The sequence below is a fragment of the Lonchura striata genome, chromosome 4 (assembly GCF_046129695.1).
Source record: "Lonchura striata isolate bLonStr1 chromosome 4, bLonStr1.mat, whole genome shotgun sequence".
Taxonomy (NCBI): Eukaryota; Metazoa; Chordata; class Aves; order Passeriformes; family Estrildidae; genus Lonchura; species Lonchura striata.
This window is the reverse complement of record NC_134606.1, coordinates 75,737,242-75,759,412: the sequence shown is the minus strand read 5'-3', so window position 1 is coordinate 75,759,412 and position 22,171 is coordinate 75,737,242. Positions and strand designations below refer to the sequence as shown.

At 36.9% G+C, this 22,171-nt stretch overlaps 1 long non-coding RNA gene across 1 annotated transcript in view; it reads left to right on the top strand.

Moving 5' to 3' along the window:
• Positions 1-306: 306 nt before the first annotated feature.
• LOC116183587 (uncharacterized) overlaps positions 307-22,171 on the top strand; it is a 28,803-nt gene continuing 6,938 nt past the window's right edge. The window contains exons 1-2 of the long non-coding RNA XR_004148222.2: positions 307-393; positions 15,854-15,970. This is a non-coding gene — a long non-coding RNA (uncharacterized LOC116183587). The remainder of the gene's footprint in view (positions 394-15,853; positions 15,971-22,171) is intronic.

The following is a 22,171-nucleotide window of genomic DNA, read 5'->3' as shown; positions in this document are numbered from 1 at the left end:
ACCAACAGACCAACAAGTGTAAAGCTGATGTAAAATTTTCTTAGTTTGTCTTCCCGTAGCTTCCTCCTTAGGAAAGAACTGTGGAGCTCTACAAATTAAGCAAGAGGGCAGAAGCCATGGAAAGCAGGTCCTGGTTTCTTAGGAGGGTGTGAGTTACTAGTGCTGTGGTGGTATATAAACCTTTACTTTCTTTAAAAATAATGGGTTTTTTTCTCTCTGAAGAATTTTTAGGAGCAGGAGAAGTAGCTGGTGGCCCTCGCAGCTCAGTGTCACTGTTGGGGTGACTCTGGAGCTTCCTGCTGTGCTGGATGAAAGCTGTGCTCGCCTCTGCAGGCAGGAACTCGTTAACACCCGGCCCTGCTGGGTGCTCCCTCACCCAGCAGAAGGACAAAGGTTTGTGCCCCCTCCACCGAGGCTGGTGGAAAATCAATTTCCCACTTGTCACACCGTGGGCTATAGCTATGATATAGAGCTGAAAACCTCAGCACAATACCCAACAGGGGATATCTGTGTCCCCTGATGTTGTTCTGGTCGCTAGGAGCAGATGCCCATGTGTGCCATGTCCCTCTTCATCCTTAGCTTGTCCTTTATCTTTACTGATGAGAGGGTCTCAGGGCCAGGAATACATCCAAGATTCCTGATTCCCAAAGGGAGCTCTGCCCAGAGGTGCTCCACACCCACTCTCTTGTCACTGTTGAGATGGACACATGACATACACACACACTGCTCAGTGGCAACAATGGCTTCTTCTTTATTACAAGTTGTTCTTAAATTAACAAAGCGTGATCTTAAGTCATTGGTTACATCAACACAGCTTATTATATTCATTGGACAAAGAAGTAGCTTATTGTATTTTATTGGTAGAAATCAATTAACATCATTAATTGGCATGAATTTACAGCAAATTATTAAGGCACATACGCTGCTCACTAAGGCACGTATCCCCTAATTGCAAGTATTCCTTACTATCTATTGTATCAGTTTCCATGCTAACAGCTTTGCTGTCTTCCTTGCTGTGGATAAACTCGTATTTTATCCATTTCTTCTTCTGTTAACTCAGTCCTTTGGCCTGCAGAGCAGCTGCTGCTCTATGAAGCCTCTGCCAAATGGGGCATCCCAATTTTTCCAGCTTTCACGCTCTGCTGCTGTGCCTTGGCCCAGCTCAGCAGGCACTCAGTAGCTCCCAGGGAAGAGAAAAAACACAACCTCCTGTGCTCATGGTAGGAGCACTGCCATATCCTTCTGTGGTCCATATCCTGATGTGCCTGATCTGTGGAGCAATAGCAGAAAACAACATGGAACCTCGCTGCCTTTCCCCTTCTCATTTTCACATACATACATTATCTACACACTCTTGTTCCCAGGAAGACAAGGAGAAGGAAGATTATTCTATTATATTTATAATAATACCTAATTATATTCACACTTATCCTTCTGTGGTCCATATCCTGATGTGCCTGATCTGTGGAGCAGTAGCAGAAAACAACGTGGAACCTAGCTGCCTTTCCCCTTCTCATTTTCACATATATTATCTACACACACTTGTGCCCAGGAAGACAAGGAGAAGGAAGATTACTCTATTTATAATAATACCTAATTATATTCGCACTGAGGATTGCTCTGTTTTATATAAAATACTTCTCACATTGGAGGTTGACCTCTGGTTTTAATCTAGAGATGTTTGTTCCTGTGTTTGCATGATCTTGTGATCTTTCAAGAACTCCTTGCACAGTTCTTTCACTCTGGATAATAATAAACATTTGTTATCTTCTTTTAGTAATGATATAAGAAAAAAATTAGAAATATTATATATTTATTAATTTATGCTAACTCCTGGATTTATTTTAGGCCTAAGCCTACAAAATGAATCATGCAGCAGATGTTGCTTTTTTGTTTCCTACAGTGGGAGTCAGGCTGAATGACTACAAGAGGTGAAGAGGAAGAATAGCCTATGGATTGTATCCATCTTTCTTCCTACTCCTTGAGTTATTTTTGTTTGTATGGTCATAGACCTATAAATGTGTAATAGAATACTGCCCTAAGCTATACCATTTAATACAATATAATTGCATTAAAAAACAAGAAGAAATTTTAAAAACTAAAAGACCTTATGTTGCTGAAAGGTAGGGTTTAAAACACAGTGGATATGTTTGTATTCTATATTTAAAAACAAACTGACTTGTTTATCCTCTGAGGAATCTGCAGATTAATTGAAGTGAATACTCACTGGAAATATATTAAAATGTCAGTATATTCAGCCATTTATTAACTCTATCTGCCTCTAAATTCTAATAAATTCTGCAGAATGCTTTTATTATAGAAAAGCTATTAAATACACTTTATCAAATGAATGCATACATTTTTTTTATCCTTTTTATTCTTTAGTATATGTTGAACAATGATTATAGTGCTGTTAGCATAAAAAATATATTAGTAATCATAATGCAGTAAATTATGCAGGTTACAGAATTAGAACTGTTCAGGCAGTGGATTTAAACAAAACTCTTTAAACATGTATTCATTCACCTTTTAAGATTGTATTTAGTCATGGATTATTGCTATCTGAAGCTTTCCTGCATTGTGTTCTTAAAGCCTATAATTTTCTGCTGATGAAGTTGGTAATTAAAATAAAATTTTAAGGTGCTCACAGAGACAGACAGAAGAGTCCATGACAAGAGTATTTGGTCTCTAAGAATAAATTGCTTTCTTTTTTGATTGTCTACCAATTAGCTTGAAGCCAGTGAGGTGATGCCATCTATAATTCAGCTCCTGAAATGCAGGAGCTGACGTGTAACTCGTGTGTGTTCCCTTTCCACACAGGGACTGTGCCCCATACAAGGACATGGGGGAAGTGCAAAGGCTGTGTCAGAAATGAGCATCTGCTGCTTCATGCAGCAAATTAGATTTTTCACAAAGCTTATGAAAAAAATATGCTACAGAACCAAGCCTTGCTCCTCCATAGTCTTCACCTACTGAATGTAAAAGTGAACAAAACCAGAGGTTTAATTATAACAATCTCAAGCATTTTAAATGCAAGTAGTATTTTCCTACTTAACCTTGTTTGTCTTTAAAGCTATTTCACAGCCATGGGACAGGACACCTTGCTGATTCACATCTTGTTTTACTTTTTCATTTTAATCCTCTGATCCTTGGGTACAGTCAGCTGTTCTCCCAGGATGTTCTGACTTGCATCAGATCTTTCAAGGTCCCCACAAATATGTGAAACAAGTGGAGGCTCACCTCTGTACTGAGAGAACTTGCTGAAAGGAGGAAGGAGAACCCAAACCCTCTGTGTGCCAATGCTATGTGTCATTTAGCTAATATAAATAATCCAGAATTTATTCTTTGATAAAAAGGGAGGGTAAAAACATGAAACTAATACTTGCCTTGGACTCCAGGTCTACGTTCTCCTGTATGGCAAACTAAATTGCACCTGCATAACAATTCTAAAATAAGAAATTTTTATCTATGTTGAAACTGGGTTTAGATTTTGGTATATTGCCATTTTTCAATTGCATTTATAACTTTAATTACGGAATTCAAATTTACTAAAGTTATTAAATTTTACCAATGCATTTTTTTTACTGGCTAAACTTTTCACTTATTCATGACAGCATGCCTGAGGACTATTCAGTGTTGCCTGTTAATTTTAGAAGCTTTTTATTCTGCTGATACATTTTATCATAATGAGACTATGCTTTATCTTGAAAGGATGTCATTCAGGAAGTGTTTGGGTGAGGTCATTCTTGCTTTTTTTAAAGACTATTTATACAACAATTCTCTTCAAGCTTCTGCAACTTTGCTCCTAGAACACATGGCCTCTCTTCTCTGCTTTATGTTAGAATTCATAGATTTTTTTCCATCTGCTCTCCTTGCACAGCTTGCAAGGAGAATAACCTTTCTTGTGAGGCATTGGAGTGTCATCCCAGGCTGTGCTGGCTGGTGACCTTCTTTCCTGTAAACCTTCAGCTGGCCACATTTTGTTTTGCTTTATTTTGTTTTGTTTTTTACTCCATCCTTGATTCCTCCAAGAGTTTCAGAGGTTCCTCTCCTTATTTCCAGTCCATGCTAGCAGAGAAGACATCCTGCATTAGGCTTTTCCCTCTCCTGCTTCTTGACTGTGAGCCTCATGACTGAGACTGACAATAATAAAACTATTTAGATGGAGTCCCAGTGAAATAAAAAAGAGGAAGGTCATTGGCTTGACCAGATCAGCCAAAAGTTTATAATTCTACCTATTCTAAAAACTAACATGAAGACAGTTTTCTTTCAGGGAGTTTGTTGGTGATTTGAAATTGTATGTCTGTGTAGGGCTTCTCAAAGCTTCTTAGAACTTGTTTTTGAGTTCCAAGAAGGAGGAAAAAGTCCCGTGTTTTATAGTTATAATAGGGACTCATTATAAAATTAACTGGAATTTAGGAAAAGTGTTGAGGTCTTTTTAGTTGTGCACCTGTGGAAAATGTTCTGGTTTATATGGTATGTTTACATTTAGAATTATCCAATAGTAATTCCATGTAAGAATCCCTCATTTGTTTGATTTGTGTAGGAATGCTGATAATTTTGTGCTATGAGATTTCCTATATTTGCTAGTAAAAATGTACAAAAACGTTATTTAAAAACTGCAACAGTAGTTTGTAAAAAACATACAAAGTTTAACAGCATACGAAGTAGCATTGTAATTTCTGGTTTGTTTTTTTGCTTAGAAACCTTTGAATATTCAACTCCTTTGTGATGGAAAATGTAGACCTCTCTAAGATTTCTTTTTCTGAAAGATGCAACTTTTCCAAAAGTTTCAATTACCAAACAAGTGGGTTTTTAAAAATTCTGTTGATTCTGAAATGAAGATTTTTTTTTTTTTTTTCTTGAATATGTTAATATTCTGGTGAAGATTTACACTTTTGGCAAGTGCTGAGATTGCACACTCTGTATGTAATAGGGTTACAAAACTATTTTCGTATAAGCCAAATGCAATTCTATTCATTTGCAAAAATGAAAGCCATTAAATATTTACAAGCAGAGAGAAAATTGAGAACAGCAAGGCAAGTTTTTAAAGGATTTTGGTGGTTGATTCCAATTACAGCTTTTTAATAAAATCATACTTTATGGTGTCAATATATGTAAATGAATCTTCATAATTACATTATGAAGATTTACATGCCCTTTTTATTCTGTTGTCAATTCTTTTGGCTCCCTGAAAATAAACTTTGTGTGTGTTTCTACAAAACAGAGACATGTTAAACCAAAAAGGTCTTTTTTGGATCCATAAATTGTTCTCCTGACTGCTACCAGACATGCTAGAAAAACAGTCGATTTCATTCACAAGCAGATCATTAGGAGGACCTGGTTTGCCTTATTTCTAGATTTAAGGGATATCCTGTCTTATGTGCTGCATCAGAATGACTTCTCTTATAAGCAACCCTTCTGGTGGTTAATCTGGTGACTTAAAAAAATCAAGTCATTTTTTGTCAAAATACTCAAAGGTTACTCTAAGAAGTGCAGAAGTAAACTAACTGAATCACTGCAACATTGGATTGTTGCTGCACAGATTGGTGTGTTTGGTTTTTTTCATCTAAAATACCATAGTTTTTTCTATCTAAAAGATAAGGAAACCTACCTCAGATTGATGGGATTGCCTGTATTTTACATGTTATTGAAGGAAGTTATCATTCAAGTAATAGGCAACTTAAAGTCCTTTGAATCATAGGAGTTCCACAAAGAGATTTGAAAGAAAAAATGTAGAAAATCATTATTTATGCAATTAAGGGAGATTTTTTGAAATGCAGTGAGAAGATAAGCTTTCTCCCTTGAAGATTTTTCAGTATAAAAAGAAATTAGAGGTTTCATAGAAGCCCCTAAGTACCCCACTCCCTCCAATATTTATGTGCAGGATATTTATTACATCATCTATTTCTGGACCCTTTAAATATGGTGAAACAAGGTAAATTTTGTGGAGAGAAATGAAAGAAGTGAGATACATCCAGATTCTGTCAACTATATTGGTTTTGAGTATCATGGGCATGAGGGCAATAGACCCTTTATGGTTAATTAAATACACAAAATGGAGTGTTAAAAGGGCAATGCTTTAAAAAACCAACCCCCAAACCAACAAACAAAAAGTGTGGTTCTCTAGTTCCTCTCATTTTAAGAGCCAAGTGGAGAAAATAAACTCTTCAAAGTGTTCAGGCTGGAGCTGGCAGGGGAAGGAGGTTTTTGGGTGAGTTTTACAGGTGACCCAGGAGGCTGCAGGTGGATTAGCAGAAGCAATTTGCTACCTGGCCCCACACTTGGTTGCTCTGGATTTCTAAATCCAGAAGAATGGTTTGGTTTGATGAATGGAAAAATAACAGAGTATGGGTTTAAGTTTCAATTTATTGAAGTGTTCACTTCAATATTTATTTCGATATATACTAATAAATGTTAGTAAATATCATCACACTCCTGTGTTTAAAATTTCCACAGGAGTGTGATGATATTTACTAATATTTTTGTGTTAAATATTCCACCTGTCATGTTTTTCCTTGGTGTTGAGAATATTGAAGTTATTTTCCTTTCATTGCTTCTTTCTTCACCTGAATGGATTATTGTTATATATTTTTTATTATCTGAAGTAGTGAAATTTGAAGATTCTTAGGGTCTTTGTGGCATATAACAGGTTGGTATATTACAGTAATGATAGTTCAGTCTCCATTTTGCTGGAAAAATAAATTGTAAATAATTTATACTGAATATATCTTCAACTCCAGAAAAATTGTAGCATTTTCCAGTACTAGAACCTGAAGATAAAGGAATTCTTATGTGTACAGGATATTGGTTTGCACAGAAGCTTGTTATTTTCACAGATGGTTAGAATATTGCTGAGTTTTTTCTGATGATTATTCATGCATAAATTTGTTAAGCATATGTCAGGGAGGATAGTTGTTTTTTTAGTATTTGTGTATTTGTCCTCCATTTTTAAGGAGAACAGTGGGTATATGCCTAGGAAAGGAAGGCATTTTGCAGTGGAAAAATTCAATTTGCTTGGTATATACATTATGTGATTTGTAACAAGTTTCATGACAAGTATAGCTACTGGCTCAACTGCTGTTAAAAAAAAAAATCAGTTCATTAATCAATATTCATTTTTTATACAAAAACATTATTATTTTTAGGCATCTAAAGGCCATGAATACCCAGGAGTCAACACATTATTAAAACTGTTCAGTGTCACATTCATCCATTTGTTTCAGTTTAAAGTCTGACAAAAATTTTCTTCTGAAATAACAGGATCAGAATTGAATGTGCCTGTTTGCAACAACAGAACACCCTAATGATAAAGTGCAAGACTATGTAATAGAAACGAATGAAGTGTAAAATATAATAATAGAATAACATGACAAGCTAAATGCTTTCTGCAATGCAGCATTCTTGAAAGTGAGTGCATCATAAAAAAAAAAGTTACTTTCATGTTTCCTAATTTCACAAAGGAGATATTTCTGATTTATCATCTACCTCTTTGAGCAATATTTTGTTGCTTATCTGGTTTAGCAGATCTCTGGATCCAAAGTTCAGGATTTAGTAGCCATGGTAGCTGCCATGGAATAAATCTGAACTCAAATATGCAGCAGTTCAAAACTAAATATTTTGTGTTCTTTCTTTTAATATATTTGCTTTATAATTTGCAGTGTATTTGCACAATTTCAAAAGAGAGGCTTAAAATCACTCTGAAATTTCAACTTGACAACTTATTTCAAGTACTCAAAAGTGTAACATGTATTTTCTGCACCATGCCATGTTGAGGTTTAAGCCTGCAAAGGCGAGACCCAAAAAACACAGTAGGCTAAGGAATAACAAAGGAAATGCTGTGTAAGTTGTAAAATATCTATAACCCCAGCTTTACCTCACTAGTTTTGAGGTCACTACTCTCTCTTTATACCCAATTAAATCGTGGTCAGCCCGCACAATTAGTCTACAATTAAGGAAATGAGGCGATCTTAATAAGTGAACAGACCACTTGCCTTGAAGCTGTTCCACCCTCGTTTGTGGCAGACGACAGCCAGCAGTGGCACTGGGAAAATTCTGAATTTCCAAACGTGTGCAGCTCCACAGCAGGGCAGGGGGAAATCGAGGGCACAACCATGGGGTTTTGGCAGCACTGAGCATCTGGCTCTGAGACAGATGTGCATCTGACACATCTGGGATTGCCAAAGCACTCCATGTGCAATCTGGAGGTGCAGGGGCAGCAAGGAGACTTCTGAAATGTTGGAGACTACTTTAGGTTCAGTGGAAAAACTTTTTCTAATTGATGCTTCTAAAGAAAGGCTTAGCAGTTTCTTGTTGTTTGGCCTTATAGTTGTTTATTGTAAGTTATTTAAAAGATTTTCTTCTTGAGTTTATACAGTTTGCTCACAGCTCAGGCAGAGGCACACACATACCCTGACATCCTCTCTGACTCCCATCTTCTTCTTCTTTCTCCCTGCCCCTGGCTGTTATTTTTTATATGGTACATTACGTGTTACATGTTTACAGTTTTTCCTCTAATACCTACTATTTATGTTAAATGGTGCTTTTTTACTCTAAACTGATTTATGACTGCTAACATCATTAAGACCATGGAGGTAAGGAAGAAGAAAGAGGAAGGACAGGACTGGCTAAAACCTCTCTATCTTAAAACTTTTCACCCCCATGTATAAAATAGAAACCCCCCAGTACAGGTGTTAAAACTCTTTTGTACAGCACTAAAACATTCTTTTCTTGACTTTGTAACTATTTTTATTACAATATTTAAACTTTTGTGACTGTTTTTCTTGTAAGGTTGATAAATTATTCTAAGGTTTAAATCTAAAATCACAGTTGTTTTTAGCTGCCTGCCAGGGTCTCAAATGCTTTTGTCCTGAAACCTCTAAAAATGTCTGAGGGACATTTTGAGTTCCCACACTGAAACACCCCATACTTCATGTTTAAGATTCTCTGTGAATGGGCAATGAGGAATTCTGATGACAACTAAATTTGTTTGCCATCCATAGCAATTTTCTCATCCTTCTTCTCATCCCTTTCCCCCCTCTGAAACGGCAAACCATTGGCTATGTGCCATTGTGCCTGGGCCTAAAATAATGGGGATTCCTTCCCTAACAGCAACAGGTGGTCACCCTGTAAGTCAGAGATTTGATTACCCATGTCATTGGCTGAGCTTGCATAGCTGCAAATGCTATTAAAGGTAATAAAATTATCCAGCCTTTACATCACTGTGCTGTGGGCAAAGGATATTGTTCTCAGCAATCAGCATTTATGTCCAACCGTTTAACACTGGTGGAGCTGTGCTAATGGCTTTCTGTGACATTTTTGAAAGGACAGCCATTAGATCGAACGAGCAGATATGTACCTGGAAAAATGCAACATTCAAATATTTGGGAAGAAATGGAATTACCAACTTTGTCATCCAATTAAATTAGTGAGCAAGGCTGTGCAGGTCTTAGGTGCAGAGAGAGATCTTCTGGCTCTTTTTTTTCACAGTTCAATAACTCGCTGCTGTGGATTGAAATTGGAGCTGATGGTGTGATTGGATTTGCAGAATGATATAGTTTGTAAGGCTTCAGATTAATAGGAGAGTGAAATGAAATTACAAACAGGTAGACAAAAAAGGCAAGAAAGGCAATTCACTCCTTTAATTGCAAGAAGTATGAAGGAAGAAAAGGGCTTTATGGATGATATGATGGACCACTCACATTGCCCCTGGCATATGTGATACTTCTACCAGGGGTGGACATCAGCTCCAGGGAAAGGTACAGCAATGATCCTATCATCTTATTGCCTGGAGTCATGCATTACTTGTACTCAGATTTTTGTCACTCTCTTTGAATAAAAAGTCTTTCTAAAATTATTTTTAATATCTGAAGGACATAATGTCCAAGCCATGGCCTTTTAAGTGATACTTCTCTTCCTCCCTAAACACCGTGTGTTGGATCAGAATGCTTGTGTGATGCTGGATGTTCATTCTGGCTATTCCATGTTCCCTGAAAAACCTAATATCCAGTGTATGCCTGTCAAATCCTAAATAATTCTTGTGTGTTATACAATAATGTTTTAGATCAATGAAGGTTTGCTCTTTTCTATCAGTGCAGATAATTGAAATATTTAAGAGTACAGGAGCGAGTACATAAATAGTGTCCATTACAGAAAAATCTAATTTTACATATATGAGGCAGTCAAGATTATGGTTTGATTTGGAGTCTCATTCCACTTTTATTCATTTGACTTTAACAAAAATCACCTTCTAGTCATTATTTAATCCTGAACACTAGTAGTACTGCTAAGGTCAGCATGTATTCCATAGAAAGCGAAGTTAATGCTAGAAGTGAAAGTTCTCTGAAATTACTTTTCAAGTGTTAGTGAAATAAGTGAGGAAAATGATTACCACCATATTAATTTGTAACTTTTAAAGCACTTAGAATATGTAAATATAAAGCCATAAAATATGGCTGTTAATACCATGACTTCTAAGTATATATGATAATGTAATTGAAAGGTCAAAGAGAAGACCTCTTCTTGTAAATACTTAAGTGAGAAATCTTTGCTCATGAATTATTCTTTTTAGGTGAGCAGGAATGGGCATTTCATTAAGTATTGCTCATGGGAATAAGCACTGCAGGATCAGACCTTCAGTGCTTCAGTGTATTAAGCAGGAACTCTATAATGTCACTCTGATAAATTTTTTAATCAGTTTTTTGTGATGATCTGGTTAGCTCCCGAAGCAACTGGAATAGAAATCAGTCCAATTCTAAAAGGCAGTGTAGATCTGCTTCAATTACTGAGTGCCATATCATTAGTCTTGGTTGTAGTACCAAGTTAAATATACGGCACAATGTTGAAAATCAGCTGATTCATGATCCATGAGAAATGATTCCACCCCACAGGCTGTTTTAACGTGGAACTATGCTAGTGATAAAATATAAATCTGGTGTCTTAGTTGCTGCTTAGATTTCCATCTCTTTTTCTAATGACTCAAGCCTTCCCGTCGGGGATTTCATCCGTTTCTAATGCTCTAATGTTGAAATCTTGGCATTTGAATTTGAGCTTTCTGCACACCCAAAGGACTGGAAGAGTCTTCTGTCTTCTACTGTTTTCCATCTGTGAATGTGTCTTGTTCAGAAACTTTGGTCACATTTGAAGGCAGCAAGAGGAAGGAAAATGTGAAGGGTTTGGAGTTTTTCTCCTGCTGAATCCTTGTGATTAAGAAAAAAAAAACAGAATTCCTCCTTCAGTATCCAGTTAGTAGTTTTATGTTTGCTAAATTCTAATGAAAGGTATAAAAATTCATATATTGCTCCAGCTGTATAATGCAAAAATAATTTGAAGATTTTGCTGGCTTTATCCTGAGGTAAGTGATGAAGCTGGATTTTGCTCTCACTTGTGTAGATACAATATTACAGAAACTCTGTCTAAATCTCCAATTAAAAAATGGCTGTGAATAGTCATATTTATATTTCAGATTTGTGGAGCAATTAACCCTGGGTTTGTCAGGAAAAGCAATAATTAACCCTTCTCTCTTCAATCTGGTCTGTGCTAAAAGACAAGATAAATCATCTTTATCTTGTCTGTGTTAAAATATTTGAGGGCTAATTGCATAGATCACCTTCAAATGTGTAAAGGCCTGGTTTCAAAGCAATGAAATAGTGCATGAGGTATTTTCTGCTTGGTTAACATCTGTGTATAAATATTTTCAGTTTCAACTACCATGTTGAAGTTATATTCAGAGGATAACCCTGCATTTCACAACTATTACCGAGTTATGTTTAAACAGTGGAGTCAGAGCATCTGAAACATTTTTATGTTTGCATATGAGTTTCCATACTCATATGCAAACTAAGTAAACCTTCAGAGAGAACTGGAGATTACAGGAAATGCATCACACTGGCTTGTAGTACATGCATGCTACAATATGCTGCTTGCAATGTGCAGGCATATACAGCATATATTTGGGGATGGGGGAAGAGATTATTGCTGTACTGGCTTGTTCTGGTTTCCTCTGAGTTGCCACAATGACTTCATCACTCCAGATGTGAGAGCAGAAGGACTTAGAATATGTCTCAAAACTGTGGAAAATCAAAATGTCTGTTTGGGATCAGTTGTTTGGCGTCACTCTGCCCATTGCCAACTGCAGAGCCCCAGTTCTTGCTCATTGAGTTTATTTAATAGAGGCTTGAGGTGCTACTTTTCCTTGAGATGGGCACACAGGAGAAATGCAACAGCTTCCTCAGGAGGTTAAAAACCAAACTTCACAGGCAAACTTCAGAAGATCAGAAATTTGGAAGACTTAAGGCAAAACATTCAACCAACCTTAACCATTTCACTGAGCATCAACTTTGCAGATTCTGCCCATCCAATTTTAGATTACCATACTTCAAGAAGAAAATAATATCAATAGAAAAGAAGAGAAAGAAAGAAAGAGAGAAAAGCGAGTTATAGCTGCTGCCTCTTGGATCTTAGCAAAATCTCAGCTGCCATAAAATTAAAATAAAAGAGGGATGTGACCATGTGTGCCTCAGGGCAATGGTTTTTATCTGCTCTGGCCACACTGTTGTCCCAGATGGGGTCACCCATCAGCTCTGGGCTGGACTGGGGCTCCAGGATGGGGCACTGTGGAGCAGTACATTGTCCTGCTGCTGCAGAACCTGCCCTCAGTTGCTTTCTCCTGTCTCTCATGGCAACTATTTCTATCAATAATGCTGATCTCTCTGTCTCCTCCTGCAAATATCTTCAATATTTTAGTTTCAAACCATGCAAATGGCTGTTTGTCCGAATTAAACACTCTTATTATAGTGATAGGCAACATTTCAGCATGTTTGATCTCACTTTTCACTGACCAGAAAATCTGGAAAATCTGAAATCTTTTACCCATTTTGTACATAGAATTAAGGAAAGCATGATAGTTAGACACACAGCATCTTGTACTACATATGTGCCTGTATCCTGTGCTGACATAATCTGAGATTTAAAAGGTCACTAACTTGGGAGTGTATTTCCAGTATGGATGTAGTGCAGCATTCTTTCTAGCATAAATATAAGAGAAATTATATTTATAAACCACAACCCTAAGCTTGACAATTACAGTCAGTACCAATTCCTTAATGAACAATATTTAACTTCTTGTGTCTTGTCTTTAATTTTGCTGAAAGAATAGATTTCCTTGGTACCCTTCTCAATAGAGTTCACTGAAAGTGTGACAGAAGTAGCTTTCTATGGGAGGTAGCAGCAAAAAACTTGTGTGGGGAGAAAGGGAGCAGTCCTGCTTGTTTGCTGTTTTGTTCTCTTACTTTTCCAAATCTATGGATGTTATCTGTAGTTAATTTTTCCCCCAAAGTGCTTGAAAATATTGATTTGAGACATCAAAGGAAGCTCCCTTTTGGTGCTAGTATGATTTCATTTCCAGGCTGGTGCTGCACACCACCAAAGAGAGAGACTACTCAGAGCAGAGAGGTTTTCTGAGTGCTGCAGCTTCTGTGTGTCTTGGAACAAGGAGGATTTTTGCAGGAAAAAAAATTTAAAATGGACTGAAGTGGAGGTTCAGGAATCACTGAACACATTCCCAGCAGATCTATGAGGAATCACCTGGGCTATAGTATGTGTATATATATAGTATATATAGAATGAATAACTTTTTTTTAATTCTAGTTTAATGTATTTTAGGATCTGTCTGAAGTAATATAGACAAAACATTCAAATGCCATATAAGGGGTACATGAAAAGTGTTCAGGGAAATTAAAAATATTATGACTTTCTTCAAATGTTGCTCCCAGTACATGCTGAAGTTCGCAAAGTACTGGCAGAGTACTCTGTCAGAAAAGAGAATCCACAATACAGTATTATTCTGTTTAAAACTGTGATGTTTCAGTAAGAATCTTTTTTTAGGCTCCATACTTCTAAGCTCTTAAAAATTATTGAATCATTAATTTGATGTATCCCCAGGGTCTTCTTGCAGAAAATCATAAATAAAACACCCACTTCCCACAATTTTAATTATTGAGTAAGTAGTTCCTTACTTGCATAAATTTCTGTAAATTTGCCCTAACTGCACTTGCTATGCATTTTTTCATGGTCGGAAACAATGGCATCCAAACCTAAAAGGTGTCCTTTGGGGGAAAGTAAAGACAATTAATAGTCAATCTGTGGCATTTCACCTAAATTCAGTATTTTTCTAATGGGATGTTTGATTTTTTTTTCTCTGTGTTTAAATTTACTGCTTAAAGCACAAATTTCCTTAACTTTTAAAATTAATCTTAGCTATTTAAAATACAGTAAATTGTTTGAAAGGCTGGTTGTTTACAGATTGTGTAGGTCTAAGCAATGTGATGCTTCAGACAGGTCTGATGATCAGTTAATTATACTGGCACTTGAGAGGTTAGCAGTCTTGAAATAAATTCACTTTAGAGTATTTTCAGGTTCTTGGTAAATATAGACAAACACTTGGGCATCAAAGTGCACAAAACTACAAAGTTTCCTTAAAACCCCATTTCGGGAGTTGAATAGTTTGTCTCTCTGAACACGATGCCATCAGAACAGCAAAGTGTGTCTCAAATTTTATTTTCAATCTTGTTTTGAAAAGTCTTTAGACTCTTGGGTTTGATCAAAGAAGAAATAAGCATTGCTAAATTGACAAAACTTGATACAAATAATCTGGTAACCCAGAGAATGCTGAACTACACTTAAATTTGATGTGCTAATTAATTAGGTTTATTCTACATGATACAGTGGTCTGCCCTTTACCAGTACCCTATACACAATCCCACAGATACATACAATTTAATAATTTCATTTAAAAGAGTGTGGAGTACTTAGATTTTAGGAAGTGCTACAATTAAGATGTGCCACTAGAAGGTATCAATTTTACATAGGCAAAGACCTGGTACAATTACAATGCCATGTTTATGGAATTTTCCAGTGAACAACAAAGAGAAACCAGAATATCAAATGCTCTTTGGTAGGTAGGTATCAATTAATTTGGAGGAGCAAAAGTAAAAAATAGCATGGCTAAAACAAAAGCATTATGATCTATTATACTGTTCTTGATGGCCATCCTTCAGGACAACTCTAGCAAAAATTAGATGTGATTTGTGCATGTCTGTCTCCTCCAGAAATACTAAAAGGTTTTCTCTTCAAATCAAAGATAAAAACCTAGAAAAGTGTCAGGACAAGATGAGAGGAAAAAAGAAGACATGAATGAAAAAATGGGCCAAACTAGGTCTTTATAACTTTGGGTTGTGCTTTTCTAGCCATTCCTGGCTTTCCTTTGGGAGTAAAAACTTGCATGTAAAAGGTCAGGTTGTTCATCTGTTGAGATCAATGGTAGGCTGCCCACTTACTTCAGCAAACAGTGAATCGTGTCGCAGATTTCCAGGGCTGATAACAGCATGAAAATAGGCTTGGTGTCTCAGCCTGCAGGAGACAGGAAATACCTTGGTCAAAGCATCACCCCGTCACCAAAAAAAAAAAAAAAAAAAAAAAGGAGAAATAAATAATAATAAAAAAAAAAGCTAATTATAGAAAAGCAGACCAGAAAAGAAAGGTTTCTTGGGAAATAGTTACTATTTATCTTAGGGCAGAAATTAAGAAAGCTGAAGTTAATTCTGGCAGGTTGATGCTGGAGAAGAGCAGCCGTGACATGAAGTGTGCAGTCTGTGCTCTACATGTGATGAGCATGTTCCTCACAAACCAACTGCTGCATATTGCTCATTGGTGTATATATATATATATATAATTGCATATTATATATATATTATATATTTATATATATATGTATATAAATATATATTGCTGCTGCTGAAACCAGGAGTGCTCTGTGACAGCAAGATGCCACAATTCTTATTTTTTCTGCTTGCAGGAAAATAGCATTTCTCACTGGGTGCCAATCCATTGCCTGGGATGATGTGAAGAACTGAAGGGATGTGCAGAACAACTCTGAGGCAGGAAAACACCTAGCCCAATTTAAAGCAAAAAGGTATGTGTACGTGCACAGGCTTCCACCAAACACTGATATTTATATTCCTTAATATTGAGATTTATTTTCAACTCATAAATTTGGCCTACAGCCTAGCCACATGTCAAATCAAGAATTTGTGATAGACTTACTTCATTTCTTAAAACTTTACTTCTGGTCAGGGCTGTATATGAAAATAATATTGCACTGGTACTTGCTATGTTATGATTTCCATTTAAAGTGCATCTGATACAGGACTACACATATCCCAAGTAACCAAATAATAATTTTATTCTTATGTTGACATATTTAGCTTTTGCCTATGATGAGTCTGTGGATATTGTGGGAAGGACCCCTTCACAGATAGTAAATTGTGGTTTCAGTATTTGTTTTGATTTTGTGGTTTCCTTAGCCTAGAAAGAATTCAGAATGAAAATACACAGTTCCTTTTCATAAATGCAAAAACATAACAATTACATAGCCAATTATTTAGTAAAGATTAGGCTTTAAAAAAAATCTTTTGTCATATAGTTTGTCAAAGGAGCTGTAAGATGAAATACGATCAAGAGCATTCATAATTTGAAACCTACTGAATGCTGAATGCTTTGATTTATAATTGATGCTTCAGATACATTATAAGTGTGAAAACGTCAGATAACTATGGTAGTTTACACACAGACATAAAGGATTGTGCACTAAAAGCTCTATTTTAATGGACCTGATCCTGTCAAAATATCAGCAAGGAAGAAATAATGCTGCTAAATACTGAATTATATTTCACTCTACGGATGAAATACTCTGAGAATAACAGAGCTTCTTTACAAAGAAGAAGTCTAGTTGTGTTTCATAATTAAACAACTAATACCATGCCTTAGAGGTCTGTGACAAAGTAGATTCCATTTGATCACTCAGGATATCCCTGCCAACTTGCTGACCAGAACTTTTTAATGGGCATGTGACAGAGAAATTTGTGGGCGAGTATGGTAAAATTTCTGGTGTTTGTGCTGGTATTTCACTTTTCCTCATATTTAGGGCATGAAAGCTGAAAAATGCCTATCCTCAAATGGAACACGAACAGCTCTGTCAGAGAGGTGGGTTAATAACTGAGAACAAAGGGTGTCAAGGGGGAATTGAAACCTTGATGGAGTGGGGAAATGGCACCACTGGTGCAGCTCTCACGGGTCAGCTGGGAAGTGAGACCTCCCAGCAGCAAGGCACCAAAAGATCTGAGGAGCTGTGCATCAAAATGCAGCAAATCCACCTGCACAACGTGAGCTTCACAGGGAGAACTGCAGGCACAACTAAAGCAGTTCAAGAGGCCACGCTGGTCCTCGTTGCTGAAAACTCCAAATCCAGTGCAGAGCACTAATTAGTAGTAGGTCTGGCGTGACATTCTGCTGTCTGTGTTTTTGAAGGTTTCCTCAAAACTTGTTATATTCAAAGGATGGAAAAGCTTCAATAAAAAAAAAAAAGGCAAAAACCAAACAGCTTTTGATTTTTAGCTTAGTTTAAAACTCAGCCTTTTATAATGTTACTGAAAATGAAGAGCAGATTTCTAATAAAAGAGCTAATTTTTACTTAAATTCTGGTGTCAGCAGAACACTTCATCCTCACAGACAGAAATGAATTAGTAGTTCACAGATATTTGTTCTAAGTTTCCAATAAATACTTGGCAAAAATTCAATAATGTTCATTAAATACATAAATGGAAAAATTAAAAATAAAGATTTTTCCCTTGTGATTTATTATATAGTGTTTTTGAAAAGCAAAGTTGAAGAAAGAAGTCGCTATCTGGCAGAAAATGTACTAAAGAAATGTTAATTAAATTGTATAGTCATAAGCAAGCTAGTGAGCAAGAAGAAAGCTCCCTGCTTAGAACTGGAAGCCATATTTATTCTGGCTGGGTGCTTAAAGACCTTAAAGAAAGAATCTTTTGGATATTAAAAGTGGAATTTAAATAAAGCACTTGTGTGGAAACCCAGGGCAAGGGGAATATCTCTCTGTGTGCCCTGAGGGGCTCTGACTCCCAGGGAAGCTCCGACTTTGACCCAAAAAGTCAAAGCCTCAAAATGAACTAGAGACCACAAAAGTGTGGAATGGATTACAGAGATTAACTTAGTATGTCACATGGGTGAGAAATTTAGGTTTTAGGATTTTTAGTATGTTGTAGATGGGAACGAGGGTATAGGGTGTTGTCTCGTGTTCCTTTTTCTTCCTTCTTCCTTTTTCTGCATGGGTTTTGGTGGTATCTTGTAATTGGGTAGAAAAATCTTCATTGCGGGTCTTTAGGGGTCAGTTATTAGGTTAGGAGAGAAAATAATCTAGGTGTCACTTCTTAATTGGGTAGTTTAGTTTTTAATTATATTTAAAAGCCTTGCAGCATGAGGTTGTTGGCCATTTTTGTGCTGTTTTCCTGCACGCAGAGTCTGGTGCAGACAGAGTGCTGGAGTTTTGATAAATTAACAATAAAACAAGAAGCTGAAGAGCAAAAAAGTCCTGTGTATCTCCTTTTCCTGACACAGAGCTGCTCCAGGAGGGTGTCCCCTGCCAGGAGATCCCAACTTGGATGGGTGCAGTTGGTGAGTTATCAGATGGTTCTTGGTCAACGTGTTCCTCAGTGCTCCAGGCTCACGGGGCTTCTGAACTCCCAGCACCTATGGCTGCGATTAAAGGCAGAAGCTTTTTGCCTTTGTATGTGAAAAATAGTTTATCTGGTTTTGTTCTATGTAATCCTGAATTTTGTATGCTTTTTTTCTTCTGTGAGTCTAACACCTTGAGTATAGATTTGAATGGCCATATGAAAATTTTAAGTCTGTTTGAAAAAGTCCAAAGACCTACCCACCCAAATAAAACTCCTACCCAAACCACACGTGAAGCAAAGAACAAAATCAAGAAATAAAAACCAGACCAAAACTTTGATTTCTTTAGCTCATGATAAAATTACATCTCTCTTTTGAAAGTGCATTCCCATCAGTGTAATAAGAGTCTATTTTTCCATACAACTTCAACACCCCTCAGCCTCAATTTGCTTAATTTAATGTAGCTTTTAAGTTGCACTGAGCTTTAGGGAAAAAAAAAACCAAAAAAACAACAACAAATCAAACCCTCTCTTTATATTAAACTTCAAAGTGGTTATTTACTTTAAACTGTTATATTAAAAGGACTCCTCAGAAGGGTACTCATCTGCTTCTGGACACCTGGTTAACATTAAGAACAGTTTACCAGAGTTTTGTGTGGGGATCCAGAGCTTACTCTGAGAATTTAATCAAACATTTGGCCAGCCTTACACGGGTAGTTGAGCTAGGCACACAAATGTCCCTCACAGGATTATGGCAGCTCTCTCTAAGAATGCACACAGCTTTCTTTTTTACATCACAGGGTTTTGTAGCACTTTTTAATAATAAATATTCCTCCTCTCTGAAGGTGTTGCTTTTTACAGCTAGAGCTTTCAGATCAGCATCATTTCTTGGCAGTGATTGCCAGTGCTGTGGTTTTAATAAAACAGCATCAGAGGATCATGTTCTGAAGCATATTTTGTGAAGTGAAATGGTAGAGGCATATTCTGCACAGGCTCTTGTTTTCTAAAACTTGACATTTGTAGAAGTTATTTGAATAGTTTGAATGAGCTTACTGATCCATTCACAAGGACTTCTTGTCTCATCTAATGTGAGGGATATGTTTGACAAACCTGATGGGAAATAAGTTTCAACCTAAAGGAACTAGCAGGTTTTTGTGGGGATTTTATTGGTTTTTTTTGGTGTTTTTTTTTGTTTTGGGTTTTTTTTCCTGTGATGAACTGAGGGACTAAGTAGCATTGTTCTTACTTATTTTTTGAACACCTGTTAGATAAGAAACGAAGGGCTAAAAATTTTCTTTTTACTTTTTTTTTTTTTTTTTGGTTGCTTGTTTTCTTTGCTTTGGTTTTTTGTTTGTTTGTTTTGGATTTTCTTTACTCATAGAACAATTCACTCCCTAACAACTTCCAAATAATTTTAATGCAGGTGTTGGGAAATGTCCAATTAACTGGCACATACATTTCATGTGGTTGCTAGAGCTTGTTTTCTCCTTTCTTCCTATCACCCAGGTACACATTGCAGAATGTTTTGTATAAATAACAAATAGCAATTTTCAATTAAGGATGGGGAGGAAGAAAGGAGAGAGAGGACCACATGTTTTGTAGATATTCTGAAAGTCTTGTAAAGTTGTCTGGTTGTGATTGAACTGTATTACTGCTGTGAAAAAAGAAGGACACGAGGTCATAGGTGCTGAGCTGGATTGCATGCAAGTGAAGAGATATAGATGCATCCACCACCATGACATAAAGCTGACACTCTATTCTTTTTTTATAAATACAAAGCAAAGTAGAGCTGATCAAGTATCACAAGTGACTCATAAAATGAAGTAAGAGTATAAAGGCAGCGAAAAACATCTGTAGAAGTCTTTGGAAATTTTATGTGATAATTTCAAACTCTACTTTTTTTTGTTGTTTTTTTTTTTTTATTTTATTTGTTTCTGTAAAGAGAATAAAATGATATGTGCTTTTAACCATCTCAATTTAAGTAAACAAGTAAAATCCAGCCTACAGCTGATTTTGGTGTGAATAGCCATAATCAAAATATATACAGTCAAGGTAAATTTTAAACAATGTGTACTCACTGTTGTTTATTTTCATTTTCTAGTGTAGCTTTATCATTTCCCTGTGTTACTTAAACTGTTCTTGTTTTTCTAAACTGGCATCATTCCTCCAAACTTGCTTTAGGCTTGGCTCTTTCGGATTATTCCTGACTTCCTCAAATATTCTCCATTTTTAGGAGATGCCACTAATGTTTGTTCCTTTACTTTCCAGGGAGTTGAAGGTATTTTCAGAAATTGTCTAGATAAAACCTAAATGTCAGCTTCTCTACAGCAGTCAAGTACCAAGTTCAGTGGGAGTTAAGAAGACAGAAATACCTTTGGAAACAGGGGCTTAAGTGCCTTTTCCTATCTCAAGGAAAAAAAGAGGCAAAGGCTTCTATTATTTGTGCTTCATAAACACAGATGCACTTTGAGTATAGCAACTGTAAGTCTATAGAGCCTGTCGGAATTTTAGTTTTGCATTTGCAGCACAAAACCCAAATATATCTCTTTCACAAACAATCACAGGCAATAAACCCCTGAATGGTGTGCACTGTGCTGCAGGTGGTTTCTGCTGGGATTAAGTGCTCTTTGCTTGTGCTCGTGGGTGTCAATGTGGCTGGGGCAGAAGGATCTTTTCCCCTTCCTACCTTGTTGCCTTTGGTAGTTGTGATAGAGCAGATCTTCAGAGGAATTGTAGGGTAACCACAGCAAGGCAGCATGTAGCCATTTGCCTTTTTTCTTCCTCTGGCTCCTTTTTGGAGACCTCTGTGGCAAAAAGACCATTATTTGTAGTGAGATCTCTTCTGGCTTGAGTCAACCCTTTGTTGTTGCAGTGTCTTAACCCAGCAGCACCTTGATCCCAGGTTTGACGTTAAGCTTTTTCTCTTGAAAAAAAATTGCAAATGTGGCACAAATCTGCACTGTTTGTACTCGGAGAGCCCTTGCAGTGGCAGACCAAATGGCAGAAATAGCACTGAGCACTGCTGTAGGCTGTCCTGCAGATTCCAGCCACGCAGCGTTTGGCTTTGACACCATTCCTCCCTCAATGGATGAAGTGACAACAAACATCTTCAAAGCAGTTTGCTTTGAGTTCACTCCTTTCTGCTGAGTTTTAGGAGGGTGCCAAAAGGGGATAGAGCAATCCACCTCTTGGGATTAATATGTTATATCACATCTGTCTGCCTAATGCAGAGGAATCTCTGGTAATGTAAAGTGCCTGACACTTCAAAGGCAGCTAGAAATCACCCGTCGAGATATTTATAGAGTCCTTCTGCAGGGAGATGTCTTAATGTCTCCAGATCAGTAACTGCCCGAGATCTGAAGCAGGACAAGTAATTCTGGTTTTATTAGCCATTCCAGTGCCTCATTAATACTTTTTTTTTCTCTGATTGGTCAGAGGAAATGTGCAGGAAGGCACTACCTGTAAGTAAATTGACTCAGCATCACATGGCAGAGAAAAGTGTGAGAGGCAGACAAGCAGGGGAGGGTTTGCTCCACAGGGCAGGAGCACAAAAAGTTCACACCTTGAAGTTCACTGGTGTCACTGAGCTGAGCCTGGCTGCCCAGACACAGCCCAAGCACTCAGGGATTCTGGCATGCTGCTTT